This window comes from Bactrocera neohumeralis, chromosome 4, assembly GCF_024586455.1.
Source record: "Bactrocera neohumeralis isolate Rockhampton chromosome 4, APGP_CSIRO_Bneo_wtdbg2-racon-allhic-juicebox.fasta_v2, whole genome shotgun sequence".
Taxonomy (NCBI): domain Eukaryota; kingdom Metazoa; phylum Arthropoda; class Insecta; order Diptera; family Tephritidae; genus Bactrocera; species Bactrocera neohumeralis.
This window is the reverse complement of record NC_065921.1, coordinates 79,766,535-79,783,549: the sequence shown is the minus strand read 5'-3', so window position 1 is coordinate 79,783,549 and position 17,015 is coordinate 79,766,535. Positions and strand designations below refer to the sequence as shown.

The window sequence follows — 17,015 nt, the reverse complement described above, 5'->3', positions numbered from 1 at the left end:
TCCGTCCCTAGGAGCCTTTACTGCCAGGCAAAAAAAAAAGTGGCACAATGCTGCGAACTGTAGCACAAAACCACGCATTGAACAGTCGGTGACATTCTCATTTCATATCTTTTTATCGCTTATTATCTCGCTTGTATTGTGCTGTGGCCGCCAAAAGCTGTTTTTGCAGCGTATTCGTATATTTTTGCGCGTTCGCGATAAAAAATTTTAGTTTTTTTCTGCTGCCATAGATATAAATTTATTTATGACACAATCATTTATTTGGCATCTGACCATTTCAACTAGCTCAAATGTACTTACCACCAACACACACACTTGTAAAGGATTTATTTATGATAGAGCATGAAATGTTGGTGAAGACCCTTTAGGAAAATTAAAAGAGCTGAGCTTAAGAGAGATTTTTAAATGAAAAGTAGCTCTCTGTGTTGAAGGAAATCTAGGAAAGTGTTTTGAAAACATATCGTCACGGTTTTTTTGTTGAGTTAGGGTCACAAATGCAACCCTGTGAACTCTTAAAATACCCTTAAATTGAGCGTCTGGCGATTTTGAAACGAAATACTGAAACGATTTTTATTTTTTTTTCATAATTTCAAACACTTCGATGAAATATGTATATCCTACCATGCTAAGAGGCGAAGAAACTCTGGCTATTCTGGCTGAAAACAACTTGGAAGATTAATTTTTTTATTATTATTATTTTTTTTTTTTGATTTCACCCCCAATTTATCAAATTTTTTTAAACAAATTTAACAATATATTTATAGTACAATTTAATTTATTTCTAGTGTAATTCACATAAATGCCCCCCGCATTCTTTATTCGCAGCTAAATACATACGTATTTTTTTGATCTTGTGCGAATTTAATGCTTTTTTGCGCGCCTGTTTTCGCATATCTATGTCAATGTGTCTGGCCACTCACTTTATACTTCTCTGCACATTTTCACTATGTTTGCCAGAGTATTTCAAAATTTTTTTAACGCTAGGGTGAAATTTACTTTAATGTGTTAATCCACTGTGATTTCACTGACAGTACAGGCGCTCTACAATAAAATAATCGTCGTGCAAAATTACACATATATTTTATATTTTTTTATAAAGCATGTATAAAGGTGCAAATTTAATTCAATAAAAGCATAATTGCTGTTATATATGCGAAAGTGGATTTTAAAGTATATATGTAAAGACTGATTATTCGAAAAATGGATGACAATAGTTGAGGATCCAATTAATCTGTTGCTGCCGTCTTACCAACCACTTTGTTCATTTAATTTAAAAATACATGATTTCTGCAGGTCATAACGTCGTTAATGTCTATGAGTTTTAACAAAAATGTAAGATACACAAAATACAGCTTGTGCATGAACTGAAGCCACCCGACCTTCCCAAGCGACATAGTGTTCTGTGTTTTTCTTTAAAAAACTAGGGAACCACGAAATGTAGCAACTTTGTATACAATACATTTTAAAAATATTATAAATTTATAAAAATTTTCTTTAAATAATTTTCAAACGGAAGTAGAAACCTAAAAGAAAAATTAAGTAAAAAAGTAATGACTTAATTTATGAAAATAATTTCATGCAAATAATTTTAAGATTTAACAAATATTTTATTTCTGTTTGACATATCTTATAGCTTTATAAACTGTTTTTCAGCATCTAACTCTTTGTCTATTGAGATTACTTTTCACCTTTATTACAATTAACGACTCATTTTAGGTTTGTGACTTTGCTTGAATTGCTGATAGTAATATGTGGCCTACATTCAGGCGCACGTTTAATTATCTTATTGAAGTCATGTACCTAATAATGTTTTTTTGTTAAATTTTTTTTTTTAATATGTCTATTATCTACTTCTTTTCTTTTTACAATTTTTTAAATCAAATACTATTGGGAACTAATATTCTGTTTTTGCAGCTACTGAAAGCATTCCTGGAGTAATTTCGAGGAATAGTGCCGAGTTGAAAGTCCTTGGCCGGATAAAAATGCGTGTCCGTTCCGGTTACTTAGACCCGACTGTGGTGAAAACGGTGGAAACTGATTCTCTCTTCTTGCCTTCCTTTCATTTTTATACAGTGATCAGTAAGGAATTTTCAATTTAAAAAGAGTATATTAGTGGTCTAAATTTGGTTTCATATAAAAGATTTCCTATTCCACCATTGAAACCACGCGATATTGCTTTTGGTTTTCCCTTGAATCAGTTTCGATTTTTTTTTTGAATTTTTAAAAGAAATATCAGTAAAATAAGTTTTTGTACCTTTTGGAAAATTTAAAAAAATTCACTTCATATCGTTTTGTTTTTGAAATTTAAAAAAATTAAAAAATTTATATATATTAAAATTAAAAAAATTATATATATTATTATTTTTTACTTTTCGAATGATATTAAAAAGAAATATTGAGAAAACCTCTCTTCAAAACATTTTTTGACTCGAAAAATTCCATTATAATCGATTTATTTAGATTTTTATATTTTATTTTCAATATTAATAATTTTTTTCCTCTTCACTTCACAAATCTAATTTTTTTCATTTCAAAATTAAGTCACCCACACTTTATCAAGTTTTTTTGTAAACACATGTTCGCATAAATTATTATTTTTTATTATTTTCCACTCATTATTTAAATCGTCCAATTACATATAAATTGCCGTTAGTTCGTCATACATAAATAAGACTCCAAAACAGCTGTCAATTCCAATTCTAATGCACTGCACTGACATTAATTGCAACAGCTGTGCACTTGTCAATGTGACATTTACACTTCAACACATATTTGAGGGTGTGCGTTAGGTGGCTGCACTAAGCGGCTTTCCTTTGTATTTAATATATGCACATTTGGAGAACCGTTCTCATATTAAATTATAAACATATGTATGTGTGCTTATAAGTATTTCGATACGGTTTTTGATTTATGTGAATATGGGCTTGAGGCAAAGATACAAGAGGAGGGAGTTTCCGCAACTGCATTGTGCTTGTTGGGATGAAAGTAGACGAATTGAATTATTATGCTGATTTAAATTTTTTTAATTAAAAATGTATTTAAATATTTTTGGCTGATTTTTCATAAGCCACAATATTATTAATTCACTAAATTTATTTATTTTTGGTCACAAATAAAAAAATATATATTTTTAATAAAACTTTCTTAAATTAAATTTTATAAATTAAAATTAAAAATTTTTTAAAATAAAATTGTTATTTCTAATCTAAATTCATCTTTTTTAATTAAAATAATTTTTTGTCAAAAATTAAAAATAAAATATTTTCTGCATTATTAATTCACTAATTTCATTTTTTTTAATCAAAAATTAAAATAAATAATTTTTTAATTAAAATTGTTTGAATTAAATTTTTGTTAATTAAAATTAATTCATTTTTTAATATAATTTTTTAAATTAAAATTATTATTTTTAATTAAAATTTAAATTTAAATATTTTCTGCATTATTAATTCATTAATTTCATTTTTTTTTATCAAAAATTAAAATAAATATTTTTTTAATTACAATTTTTTAACTCAAATTTTTGTTAATTAAAATTAATTAATTTTCTTAATTAAATTTTTTCAAATTAAAACTAATTTTTTTAATTAAACTTAATTTTTTTAACTATATAATATTTTTAATTAAATTTTAGAATTAAAAATCTTCAATTTTTATTTTTTTAATGATTTTGTAGCTGCATTTGTAGAAGCTGACTTTCCTTGGCTTAAATTAATTTTTTATTCACTTTTTTCCATGAAAATGTCGACATTTAAATTGTATGTTTGTATTTTTTTACTGTTTTAAAAATTTTGTTGCTGAATTTGTGCAAACTGACAACACTTGGCTTGAATAAATTTTTTTTTGTTAATTTTTTCAAAAAATATTGTCATTTAAAATACATTTTCTTTACCAAAAAAATATTTTATGACATTTATTATTATTCAGATTTTGAAAAAATAGAAATCAATATTTTTTTGTGGTGGCTGACATTTATCGCACGAATTAAAATGTTTATAAATAATTTAATAATTTTTTAATTAAATGGCTGTCAAAGCGGCTTTTATAATTTTGTCACATTTGAAAGAGTTTTATTTTTTTATTTATGCAACAAAACATTAAATATTACAATTACATGCATATGTGTGTGTTTAACATGCTAGTTACAAGCATTTTAACAGCGCCACACACACACACGCACACAGGGGCATACATGTGCTCAGAGCTGTCAAATTACCTTTCTATTAACTTTTATTATGCACATACAGTTATTCGTGCGCAAAAACACAAGCTTTTGTTGTTGTTGTTGTTACTGTTTTAGCGGGCGCATAAAGATTTATATGATTTTTATTTGCGTGTTTGGTGGCGCGTATAACTACACACACACGCATGAAAATAAATAAATGCGTGTAAAAAACACGTACAAATGCATGAACAACATATACATACAACAGCAACAAAAACAACACTGATAAGTGCTGTCAAAAATTATTGTTTATTAGTTTTTGTTGTTGTTTTTTGCTGCTATTTTGATGAAGAGGCCTTCACAGCCACTTTGCTCTGGCGAGTGTTTTCCGTTTTTGTTGTTGTTTTTTGAGTTTTTTTTTTTGGTCGCCATCAAAGAGAGGGGAGTGTCAATTGCATTTGCGCAAATTTTGCTACTTAAATGTCAGCAGTAGACTTTTTGCTCGGAGCGTTTTAAAGCGTGCGAGCAAGTGACATGCAATCAAATTTTATAAGCGCTCACATAGGCACATACACAGGCACATATATACTAACTATATATGTACATACAAGGAGGGAAGTTGACATACACTTTTTTGGTAAGAATTTTTAATGCAAGAACTTTGGTAAATGTTTTGAATTTGTCCTCTGATGAAAATGGGGCATACAGAAAAGTTATAAAAAGCTTGATTTTACAGGGTGTTTCATATCGAAAATTTGCAGAACAAAGTTAAATCACATTGTTATTGAGCGAAATGATTTTAGTGAGCTTTTTTTATTCAAAATAAAAGGCAATGAAAATGTACAAAAATAACAAAAATTATTTAGTAAAAAAATTCATTAAACAAAAAACAAATTAAAACTGAAAAAAACTTAGAATGTGAAAATTCAATTAAAAAATGAAAAAAATTAACATATCAAAAATATTTGTTAATAAATTTAAAATTTTATAAAAGTATTATAAATTTATAAATTAGGAAAGACAAGATTCTGGTGATTATTTTCTATATAAAACAATTTGAAATAAAAACGTACAAAAACAACCAAAAATTTATTCTACAAAAAATTAATTAAAATTGAAAAAAGTTTAAAAAATCAAATTAAAAAAGTCAAAACTATAAAAAATTAATATTAAAAAAATTAAAATAATTTTTATAAAAAATTTATAACTTAAATTTCCAAAAAAAAAACAAAATAAAAAAACGATTTACATGATAAATCTAAAAATTAATAAAAATGTTATAAATTTAATGTTTTAAAAATCCAACAATTCGTATTTAAGAAAATTTTAAAATCCTAAAAAATGAGGGGAGAAAAAATTAAAATCTTAAAAATTATCTATGTAGTACATACATTTAAAATATTGAAATAGCCAACCAAAGCAAATAAATTGAAAAAATATCAAAAATATCAAATAATTTGAGTTTAAAACAATACAAACTCAGTGAAGAATATTTATATATATAATTAACAAAAAAAAAAACAAGTAAGGAAAGTCTATGTTCGGGTGCAAACGAGCATTTTAAACTCTTGCAACTTGCAAGCACCAAAGTTGGAGAAATACCTTCAGGTGTTGCCAATATTGATAATAAAAGCAAAAGGGTCCAACTTCACTGTTCGATGACATCATGAATAGGACTCTCATCAAAGCAAAAATTATACTAAATCATCCCCAACCGATTTTTATCTATTTTAGGCAAAACCACAAACTAATAACATGCCATATACTCGTACTAATTAAATGCTCGATGGGTTTCATTAAGATATCTCACATACCATCAGCATTCCTATGGAACAAAGTCAGCCGGATGTTAGAAAATCCAAGTAATAGTTATAATGGATAAAGTTTTCGCTCAAATTGACCTGTTTTATGCATAAAGGTATATGGTACTGCTATGAGTAAAACACGCTCTCTCATTTCATTGAGTTAACTCAAATATTGGCTGATATATGCAGCATAAAGTCACCTGGAAGTTCGAAAATCTTTATATAAGGTATATGGGGACTAAAAGAAGTATTGATACGATTCCCCCATTTTCGATACACAGAATTACTATTAGCAGAAAAATATTCTCTCTGAATTTCAATTGTATATCCCATACATTGCTCGAATTTTTCGGTCAAAAGTTAACTATAGATACTGGGGACCACCAATTCAGTACGTAGAGGCTTGAACAGTTTTGCTTCGGTTTGGACAAATTTTGATCATGAAATGGCACACTTTAAAGGCGTTCATATTCGTGCAAAATTTTAATCCGTTATATTATTTGTTGTTTTATTTATATACTGAAATGCAAAAGAATCAGTTGAAATTAAAAATTTTGTTCTATGGGCAATAGGCGTGATTGTAGTCCGATTGCGCCCACTTTCACACTGTAACATATTATCGTCAGGTTAATGCTACAGGTACATACTGAATTTGATTGAAATCGGTTAAATAGCACAGTAATTTTTTATAAAACCGTTATATGTTGAGTGGGCGGAGTTATATCTGAATTCACAAATGTTCACAGAGTAAGGAAAGGCGACAGAAGGATCTGCACCTAACGAATTTGGGAGATATTGCTTGATTGGTTTAAGAGTTACATACATACATTAAACTCATCACAAGGCGAGGCAGCGCCCACTTTTTAAACATTTGCATCCCTAAAAGCTCCTGATTATTAAGGAGTTAATTGGGTTACCGGTTTCAAAATATATAATTTTTTTATTATCCAAATAAATTTTAAAATACCTCTAGAATATTGTCCTAAAAAAATTTCGCGAAATTTTCACTGAAGTTTTAATTTTTTTTTGCACAAATGTCTGCCAGAAATCAAATTTTCAGTTTCTTTTCCCTCCGAAGTTCTAAGTAAGGGTTTTAACTGAAATAAGTTTTTTTTTTCATTTTAGATGCCCCTGTAAGGAGTTATAATGCCAACCCGGTCGCATCTTTTTTCCAAGAGGTCACTGGAAATGGCGTCAAAATCTCATCGGTTCAATTTGAAAGTTGGTTCATCACATTTACTTTTTGAAGATAATTTCATTTAAATGTTGACTCATGTTTTCAAAAGATTACATGCCACACAGCTCGCGATTCTATGGCCATTTTGAGGGAAAACTTCGGAGAACAATTCTTCAAGAAATGGACCCGTAAGTTGGCCACCAAGATCATGCGATTTAACGCCTTTAGACTATTTTTTGTGGGGCATTTTTATGGAAGACAACATTTCCGAAGAAAGAACTTTCCGAAAAGCCGCGGTTTTTGAATCTTCAAAAAGTAAATGTCATGCTAACGTTTCAAGTAAAGAACCGATGAGATTTTGCAAATTTTATGCGTTTTTTTTTTACCTAAGGAAACCCGATATGTAAATTTTTTAATGTTTTTCAATGTAAATTCTAATGGCAAAAACACAAAAAAAAAAAAAATATATATATATATATAAATTTATTAAATTTTACAATATTCTTATTGCAAAAAATAGTTGTGAAATAAAATAATAAAAATTAAATAAAAAAATTAAAAAGAAATAAAAATGTTAAGAAAAAAATAAAGAAAAACAAAAATTAAAAAACTTTACTTCACGAATTATGAACTTAGATCTTAAAATAATATATATAAATTTATTGAGCATCAAAACTATTTGTTTTTAAAAACTTAAAATTAGAAATTTTATAAAGTATTGTAATGAAAATAAATAGAAAACTTAAAATAAAATATAAAAATATGTGCTTTTTCATGTTATAACTTTTGGTAAATAATTAACCAAAAAAAAAAAAACAAACAATTTTCTATTAATTTAAATTTTAATAATTTCCGACAAATTTTATATATTCTTAAAATGCATTTTTGTTGAGAAAAAAAAATCAAAAATTCATAAAAATTATTTTTTTTTAGGAAAAAATATAAGTACAAGTAAAATGCACTTAAAATCATTAGAAAATAAAAATATATATTTTTTTAAATATTTATTTATTTTTTTTTTAAATATATTTTTTATTAAAAAATAAATATATTCCCTTTAAATTTACTTTGGCTTGACTTTAATAATTTTTTAAAAATATATTAAAATATATATTTTTTATATAATTAATTAATAGTCACTTCAGTATATATTAATTCAAAGAGAAAAGCAACCAAAATAGTAAAATAAATCCATATTTTCTACAGTCAAAAAACGCCACTCGAACTAAGCAACAACCAGCCAAAACACACATAAAAACGCACCCAACCTTAAAAGTCGCTTAATTTAGTGGCTATGTATACCCTAATATTTGAATTAAGTGCCAGCAGTTCAGTTTCATTTATTTTAATTTCATTTTATGCGATTATTTTCGTCAAAAGCGCTTTTAACTATTTAATCAGCCGGTGAACAATTGCGGCAGTTCTTTCTAGTGGTGCACACGCGAGCGATTTTCAAGCATTAACGGCAATTATTTTATCTCGCATATGCAAGTAAATTTTTGTAAATGCATGTATGTATGTATATAATAAACAATACTTAGCTCGATTTAAATGCAATTGACAAGCTTTTGAGTGGCGAAAAAATTTCATTGCAAAAAATAACTGAATTGGCAGTTTTTTAATTAAGTCTTTTGGAGCCTTTTATGAACAAAGGGACGGTGTAATTGTTAAAAAAAATATATAGTGTATATTTATTTATATGTATGTATGTACATTAGAGTTGGTAAAATACCAAACCACTAAAATCTATAACAAGTTTGGCGTTGAGTATTACTGAAGCTTGGCAGCGCTGAAATCTAAAGAAGAGTAAGTTTTATGGTACATTACTTCAAACCGCGTATTCATTACGATTTAATGGATTATGCGAGTAAATAATAAAAAAATAAAATAAAAAGTATCTAAAGAAATATTTTATAATTTGTAGTATTCGTAATCTCTTGAAAAGACCATATTGGTCAATTAATGGGTTTAAGCCTTTTTTTAATGGGAGGATCGACTCATTTGTAGAAGATCACCAAAGTGGCCAAAAATGATTATTTTACATATGGCTCAAGCAGCTCACGACTTCTGATTTTAGACCAAGTATCCCCAGGGTAGCCAAAAAACATCCGTTTGAAAGCGAGTTAAAGTGAGAAGGCGAACAACCACAAGCCTGTGGAGTGCGCTGGGTTTAGAAAAAACGAAATTATATGCCTTGGTTCAATTCTCATCATTCAAACTAGTATTTTTCTGAAGAAAACCGCAAAGACCACAAAAAACACACACGAAAAGCTAATACTAACCTAACGAGTTAAAAAAAAATTAATTAATCGAAATATTTCTTGAATATTTTCCAATCAAAAGTTGAAAAAAATTTTACGTACTATGTTGGAGAATAGTGGTAACCCTTAACTTTTGACACAACGCTCCCTTTTGGAGGTCTATAATGAATAAAATACGGCTATAATCGCCTAGAGCGGTGTCTATGCCAATTCTACTTTTTTATACAATTTCGGTCATAAACAGATTTTAACGCCAAACACTATTTCTTAGTAATATTGAACCCGTTGTGATTTATTAGTTTCTAACTAAGGTTAAATGATCAATCGTAAAAAGGGGATCTCACTTGGACAGCTTACAACGCTGGTCTGTTGTGGTACCTAAAACTCCTAAAAAAATTTATCATAAAATATCTAAATCTCAATTCAAATATATATGGGGGAGTGTATAGTATTTAAAACAATTTTTGTCTAATAACCTCCACAAAAAATAATTTTTAAAATAATTAAAAGTTTGTGAGAAAGAATTAATATTTAGCGTTTGCGATGAATAACCCTGTACAAAATAAAAAAAAATCCGAGACCTCTTAATGTGTTTTATGAAAATTGTCAAAAAAAAAAATCAAGTCGTCTATTTTTTCCTCTGGAGCCCTGCTAATGACTTTGAAAAATATTTAATCAACTTTATAAGACCTCTTATTTTTTTGCGAACCACCAAATCTTTCGAATACAAATTCCTATTTTAAAATATCCGCTTAATCACCTGCCATACTTATTTCCCTGAAACCTATATTATTCTGAACACCTCTTTGTGGTTTTAGTGTAAAATCTCCTAACAAAATATTAAAATTATTATATGGCCCGAAAATTGTTTCACTCCGAAGGTCTCTTTTTGTTTTTAATATAAATTTTCCATAGAAAGGGTCATTTAGCCTGAAAATCTTTGTACTAAAATATTTGTCCTATTACTCTTTAACCCTCTAGCGAACGATTCTCGGATAAATTTAATAAAAGCCTTGCGAAAATAAAGTCAAAGTTAACATTTTTGTCTGAAAGATCTTCCAGCTTGTTTTGTTTCTTGAACTTCTGACCTATCTTGCGATCTACCAAATCTTTCGGATATAAACTCCTCATGTAAAATGTACTCTTAACAACCTCCCGAAGTATTTTCTAAACATTTTTAGAACGCAGCCGGTTTTGTGGGAAAGGAGAAAATTTTTCCGAAAAACAATTATAAAAAAAATATATATACAATATATCTGGAGATCTCTTAACAGATTAAGTAAAAATTTCCAATAAATAAGAAAGAAATTACCTATTTGGCCTGAAAACATATTTGTCTGTGGAGGTCGCTTAATGCTTTAAATAGAAATTTCATCAAGACAGAACAAAAGTCTCACTTAGCCTGAAAATCTTTATAAAAAATTGTATTTTCTAATGTTTCACTGATAAATTTAACGAAAACTTAAAAAAAGGAGGTCATAATTACCATTTGTCTCTGAAAGAAGTTTCAGCAAATACACCACCAAGTTTAGTTTCTAAGGCTTCTTACCCCTCTAGTGAAATACCAAAACTTTCGCAGGGAAATTCCCAAAAAAATGGTCATAAACTCCCACCTTTGAAAGATTATAGAAGTTAAAAGGATTTATGAACTTATGGAACGCCTTTGATATTACCTCATCAGTTAAAAGGTTTTATGAACTCATGGAACACCATTCTTATTACTTCAGTGGCAATCTGAACTTAACATTTAACCACTTTTGCGGTTCCACCTCATAAAAAAATTCCAAATGCAACATCTTGTTGCAGAAAAAAAAAATCCAAAATAGTGATTTAATTTAATTAAATCTAACAACAACTGATTTGATTTCATTTTCCTTTTGAGTTCACATTGTTTTTAACTAGAAGTCATTGTGCTCATTTCATTTGAACAACTTTTCAGTGCAATTTCACTGACCTTGCTGCGAACGAGACTGAGCGCACAGCACTGACGACTAACGAGACAAGTGTGCCAGCTGGAATAACAAAAAAACGACAAAAAAAAAATAGGTGAAACAGCAACAACAAAAATTGATTATTTGGCTGCCGAACATGCAAACTCACACACACATGCACATATATATGCATAGAAGCAATCAAGCTTTGCAAATGCATCCGGTGCACAGACAGCAGCCGCTACAGGCGTCATTGCTTTGTTGTTGTTGTTGATTTAGTTTTTCTTTTTTTCTTGTTTTGTTATAACAAATGGTTGAGCTTAGAGTTTACAGTTAAGCAGGGCGAGATTTGCAAAATCAATGTTTGTTTGTCTGTATTGTTTAGAAGCTTCTGCTGTCAATCATCTCTCGAATGTGTATGTTTGTGTGCGTTTTGTTTTTTTTATGAAAAAGTCGCCCGTTGTGTCACAAATCAGTTTGCATCAATAATGTATGTGCGGCTTATGGTGCTGGTGGCACAAGTGACAGTTGATTTTTGATGCAGGAATATTTTATAAAAAACATAAAAATAAAAAAAAAATATTAAAAAAAAAATAAATAAAAAAAATTTTATATTAAGTAAAAAAAAAACAAAAAATCTATAAAAACAAATTAAGGTAAGAAATTAATGAAAATTACATCTAGCAAGATATAGAAATATTAAAAAAAACTAAAACTTAAATATAAAAAGTTAACGAAAATCCTTTAAAACGAATAAAATAAAAATAAAAAAACTAAATATCAAAGAATTTATAAAAACGAAATTATAAAAAAAAAATAAAAAATTTAAAATATTTTTCTGTTTAATAATACTTTTCAGAAATTTAAATTTTCTGAATTTCGAAATTCTTGAGTTTTTAATGCTAAGCTCTGAAGGCAAATTATAATTAAGCAAGAAAAGCAAACAAAAAAGAACATTTGAAAACCTGTGAAATACTTTTAAATGAAATTTCTCAGAAAATGTGTATTAAATAATTTGAAAAAAATTTAATCAAAAACAATTAATTTAAAAAAATATTGTATGAAAAACCGTGTAAAAAAATAATAAAATAAAAATTTTGTAAAAAAAATAAATTGAAGTGTTAATTAAAAAAAAATTAATGAAAAAAATAATAATAATAATAAATTAATTATGAAAACTAAATCTTTGTGTCGCTCCTTTGCTTGTACACTAACACAAATTCTATATTTACTTAAAATGCATTTTTATTGAGAAAAAAAATTAATAAAAATTATTTTATAGGGGAAAATATAAATACAAGTCCAAAATTGTGCTTAAAACCATTAAAAATATATATTAATTTTTCTTAATGAAATATGAAATTACAAGAGAACAGCTTAATATTGTGGGAAATGGCTAATAATTGGAAGATAGAAGTAAATTCACAGAAGTCCATTGAAATAATGTTTACATTAACAACCGAAAAATGTCCCTACGTATCATTAAGTACTTGAAAGTGAAGCCGTACCTAGGTCTTTTTTGGACAGAAGACTCACTTGAAAGACACATCGCAAAGACATATCGGAGAAATTGAAGCAGCTAAAATTTAAAACAAAAAGATGTACTGGCTTTTAGGTCGGCTATCACAACTTAATCTTGAAAATAAAGTTAAACTCTACAAGTCAACGCTTAAACCATTATGGACGTATGAAATTATGGTGTACCGCGAGTACATCCAACATTGAAATCCTAAGAATAGTATATCAATCTAAGACTTTAGGAAGCATTGTAAGTGCTCATTGTTATATAAGCAACTTCGAAATCGACTAAAATGTACCTTTTGTTAAAGACGAAATCAGCAAAGCCTGTCGAAGATACCAAGATAGACTTTCTAATCATGGGAACTTTTGGCAATAAATCCAATAGACAATGGTATGGATGTTGGACATTTAAAACGAACTCACATTTTGGATCTTCCAAATAGATTTTAAAGAGTTCTAAGAATACTCTCCGATATTTATGTTATTGAAGAATATATTCATTAGTCTCAATGGAGCACAATCAATTTTACTTTAATTTTTTATTTATAAAATTTGCTGATTGTCTTCATTCTATTTTCACACAAAAAATATATAGTAAACAAAAAAAGCAGAAATAGATTTTTTTAAGGTTGTGAAATTATTTCCCCATTAAATTCGCGGCTAGAATTTATATTTTTTATATTCTTAATATATATTTTATTGCAAAAAATATATACTTGTATTTCCTCATTGTAAAAAAAATTCATTATCCTTATCCATTTTATGATTCTCCGTTTCTTTCTGATTATTTTCTTTATTTTATTTTTTATTGAAAATATTTAATATTTGAATCACTTTGTTGAATTTTTGATCTATAAGTTTCCTGTTTTGATAAAAAAAACGAAGCAAAACCAAAATTTGAAATGATATTAATATTTTTAAAAAATATACATAACACAAGACCCTGTTAAGTTTGCCAAAAGATTTGCAAGATCTAAAGGAAATATCGGAGTTAGGAGTTATAGGGGTCTCTCGGAGTTATAGGGTCTCCCACATTTCCTCTTAGATATATTGGATAGTCGAAAAAGTCTTTTCGTATTTTGTCTTAGATGTCACTGCAGTAGTATATCTCCAGTGCAACCGATTACATTGTGTCATACCATATAGTGTGGGAAAGGTGAAACTTTAAGATACATTTAACCAAAAAAAAATTTTAATTGAGAATTGAATAAATTCGGCGAATTTGAATACAGCAGTTGTTGAAAAATAAGTAAAAATAATGAATAAACTGAAAGATCTGATTGAAGCTTTTGTATGGAAGACTTTTTTATTTTACGAGATATCTTCACGAAATTCGGCATGGATTATTGCCCAAAGTAACGCTATAAATTTAGATATTTTTTTATAATAATTTTTTCAGACCGGATGACTATAACATTTAGCTGCCATACAACTTAAACCATCAAAGTTATGCTTAATTTGTGAAGGGTTTTCTAGCTGCATAATTAATGTTTCAATAATTAATTAAAATGCTTAAATAAACTGTTTAACTAATGCTCGTTGCAATATTAGGTTTGTAAGGCTGTTATTGTTGTAAGTAATAATAAATAAACTGGCTCTTTGGCAGTAAATGTAACAGAGAAAAAGTCAGACTTTTTTTTGAAAAATGTGTTATGATATCGTCACAAAAAAGGCAAAATAACGCAACATCACTTTTCATTTGCTTACAAGTGAGTCAAAAACAATATGTCAAAAACCACTCATATTGAACCAAAATTTGAGTTTCGGTTATAAAATGGTTATATATCAATTTTTTCTATGATACGTTGTTTTACATTTTAGGTGACAATATACATAGCATTACTTAAAATGCAAAACAACGTTTCATTAAAAATCCGAATTTATTTTTTATTGCTTACGCTCACTACTCCATATTGCATATAGTATGTATAATAAATTTTTAAGGTTCCCCTGACCAATATATCGAATATATACCCACTTTATAACCAAAATACACATTTTGTTTCATTTGAATGGTTTCTATTATAACATTTTTCCTTTACTTGCAAACTTATGCAAAGTGATGTTACATTATTTTGCATTTTAGGTGATGTTATACAGTGTATATTTTGCAACTTTCCACAATCACACAATTTTTAAAGAGCATAAGGTCTATTTCTAAACACATAATAGTAAATTAATGCTTACTATTTGCTCGCAGCTTCGTTTCAAACGTTGACTAAGCAAAGCTGCTGCTGTTGCTGTTGTGCAGCGGCTGCAGTAAGTTGCTAGTGTTGTTGTTGTATACATAAACTACAACCTAAGCTCTGTAAGTAAGCAATTTGGCAGTTTTAGTTGCGTTTAAACAGTGTTTACTTTAATGCACACTTTAACTACTTTCACTGCGTTGCCACTTGTCGCTGTAAGCTAGCGCTTGTGACCACAAATTCCACACGCTTCTCGCACACATAAATTATGATTTGACATTTAAGAGGCTTTTAACTTCAAATTAGCAACATTGCGACGCGGCGCGCACACAGCGGAACTGCTTTGGAGCACGAAAACGCTTAGCAAGCCGGCCAGCAGACAAACGAATGCTAGAACGGCGAGCTAAATGCAAGCAGATTGCCACTGCAAGTTTGTATATATGTGTGTTTGTATGTATTTGCGTTGCAACACTGCCACGTCGTACGCCAGGCTCGCTTTTCAGGCTACACCCCACGCGCCGTACGCTGAGCGCGTTCTGGTTGCTAAGTTCGCGCTTCACTTTATACACTTTTCACGCTGTTTTTGGTGTAGGCTGCTGCTGTTGTTGTTGTATTTACAACGCTTTAACTACACCAGTTTTCACCGTGCGCTAATTGCTTACACACACGCACCCACATGTATTTGCGTAATTGGCGCAGCGTTCTTTCAATTTTCGGGGGTCACAAAACACACACTTTTCAGCGGCTGGAAAATTTTTCGCTTGCACCACTTTTGCAGCTGCAATTCGAGACTTTCGTATGGCGCTAGCTGTCGCTGGCCCAAAACAAATGGGCGTTACACATATGCACACTCGCACACACACATACGCGCGCGGCACGGTTACACGCGCGACCACAAAATATAACGGTACAAAAATTTTTGCACTCACTGCACGGCATTTAACGCACAGAACGGCATCACAAACCGCATCGCACTGTTTTGTAAGCAGACAATCGGCCGTACGCTAGTCGCTATTTGCCGTTAATTTTCCGTTTTATACGAGTAAGCGCACACAACGACGACGGCGGACGACGAAAAAACTATGTGTAATATATAACGTGAAATGCTACGCGTAAATCCCGAAAGTTCCGACCGTACCCGCGGGATCGTAAACTCTCACTGAAAGATTTTTATGGTACACATAGATGAATGCCAACACATCGGTTGCGCGGTGCCTAAACAGCGCCGTCACAGCTTCCAATAGAATTCGGCTTCGGCTCGTTGGCTACAACTGGCGACGAATGTGCAGAGATAAATGCGAAGCGCGTAGCGACAGCGTGCACACATACACACACAGCGAATGGCACTCACATGCTGGAGCGTCTGCTTGGAAAATTCACAGCATTGGCATGCGAGCGCTGTGTGTGTACAGCATCCGAGCGCATCCAATCCTGCAGCTGTGTAACGGAGCGCGCTTGAGTGCACACGAAAACACATACACGAGCGCCAAGCTGAGTGCTTCGTTTGTGCGTTGCCACAAATTGCCGGCAGATGTCGCGCGCTCGTACGTGCCGCTCTCGGCTAGACTGGAAGTCTGCAGAGCAGTAAGGCGACAATGCGTGAGCGCGCATTTGTAGTTGGAAAATGTATGCGCCTGTAAGTAGGCTTTGAGAAACCCTTCGTCATTTGTCGTTTACATGTTACATACTTGTGACGCTTGTGCGTTATGTAAACAAGGCGTGTGTAACACGAAGTGTTGCCGCTTCCAATGAGTTGGGTGCGAGTAAAGCTTTGCCTGGCATTAATACAAATTATTGTGAGATTTTCGTGAGAATTCAACTGCTGCGCTCTGTATAAACGCCGCTCATTTGCTATAAAAATCGTTAGACAATTGTGTAAGGCGGTAAAATTTTAAGTTATTCGAATTGCAAGTGACGGTTAAAATGTTTTAAAGGCCTCTCGGTTGGATAGAAATGCAGATTGGAACCG

At 29.9% G+C, this 17,015-nt stretch overlaps 1 protein-coding gene across 6 annotated transcripts in view; it reads right to left on the bottom strand.

Annotated features, from left to right (window-relative positions):
• The window catches only part of LOC126757161 (uncharacterized), a 290,797-nt gene extending 274,612 nt beyond the window's left edge, over positions 1-16,185 (bottom strand). For all 6 annotated transcript variants that reach the window (XM_050470841.1, XM_050470847.1, XM_050470844.1 and 3 more), the window contains exon 1: positions 15,048-16,185. The gene's annotated coding sequence lies outside the window, so the exon portion shown is untranslated. The remainder of the gene's footprint in view (positions 1-15,047) is intronic.
• Positions 16,186-17,015: the final 830 nt, after the last annotated feature.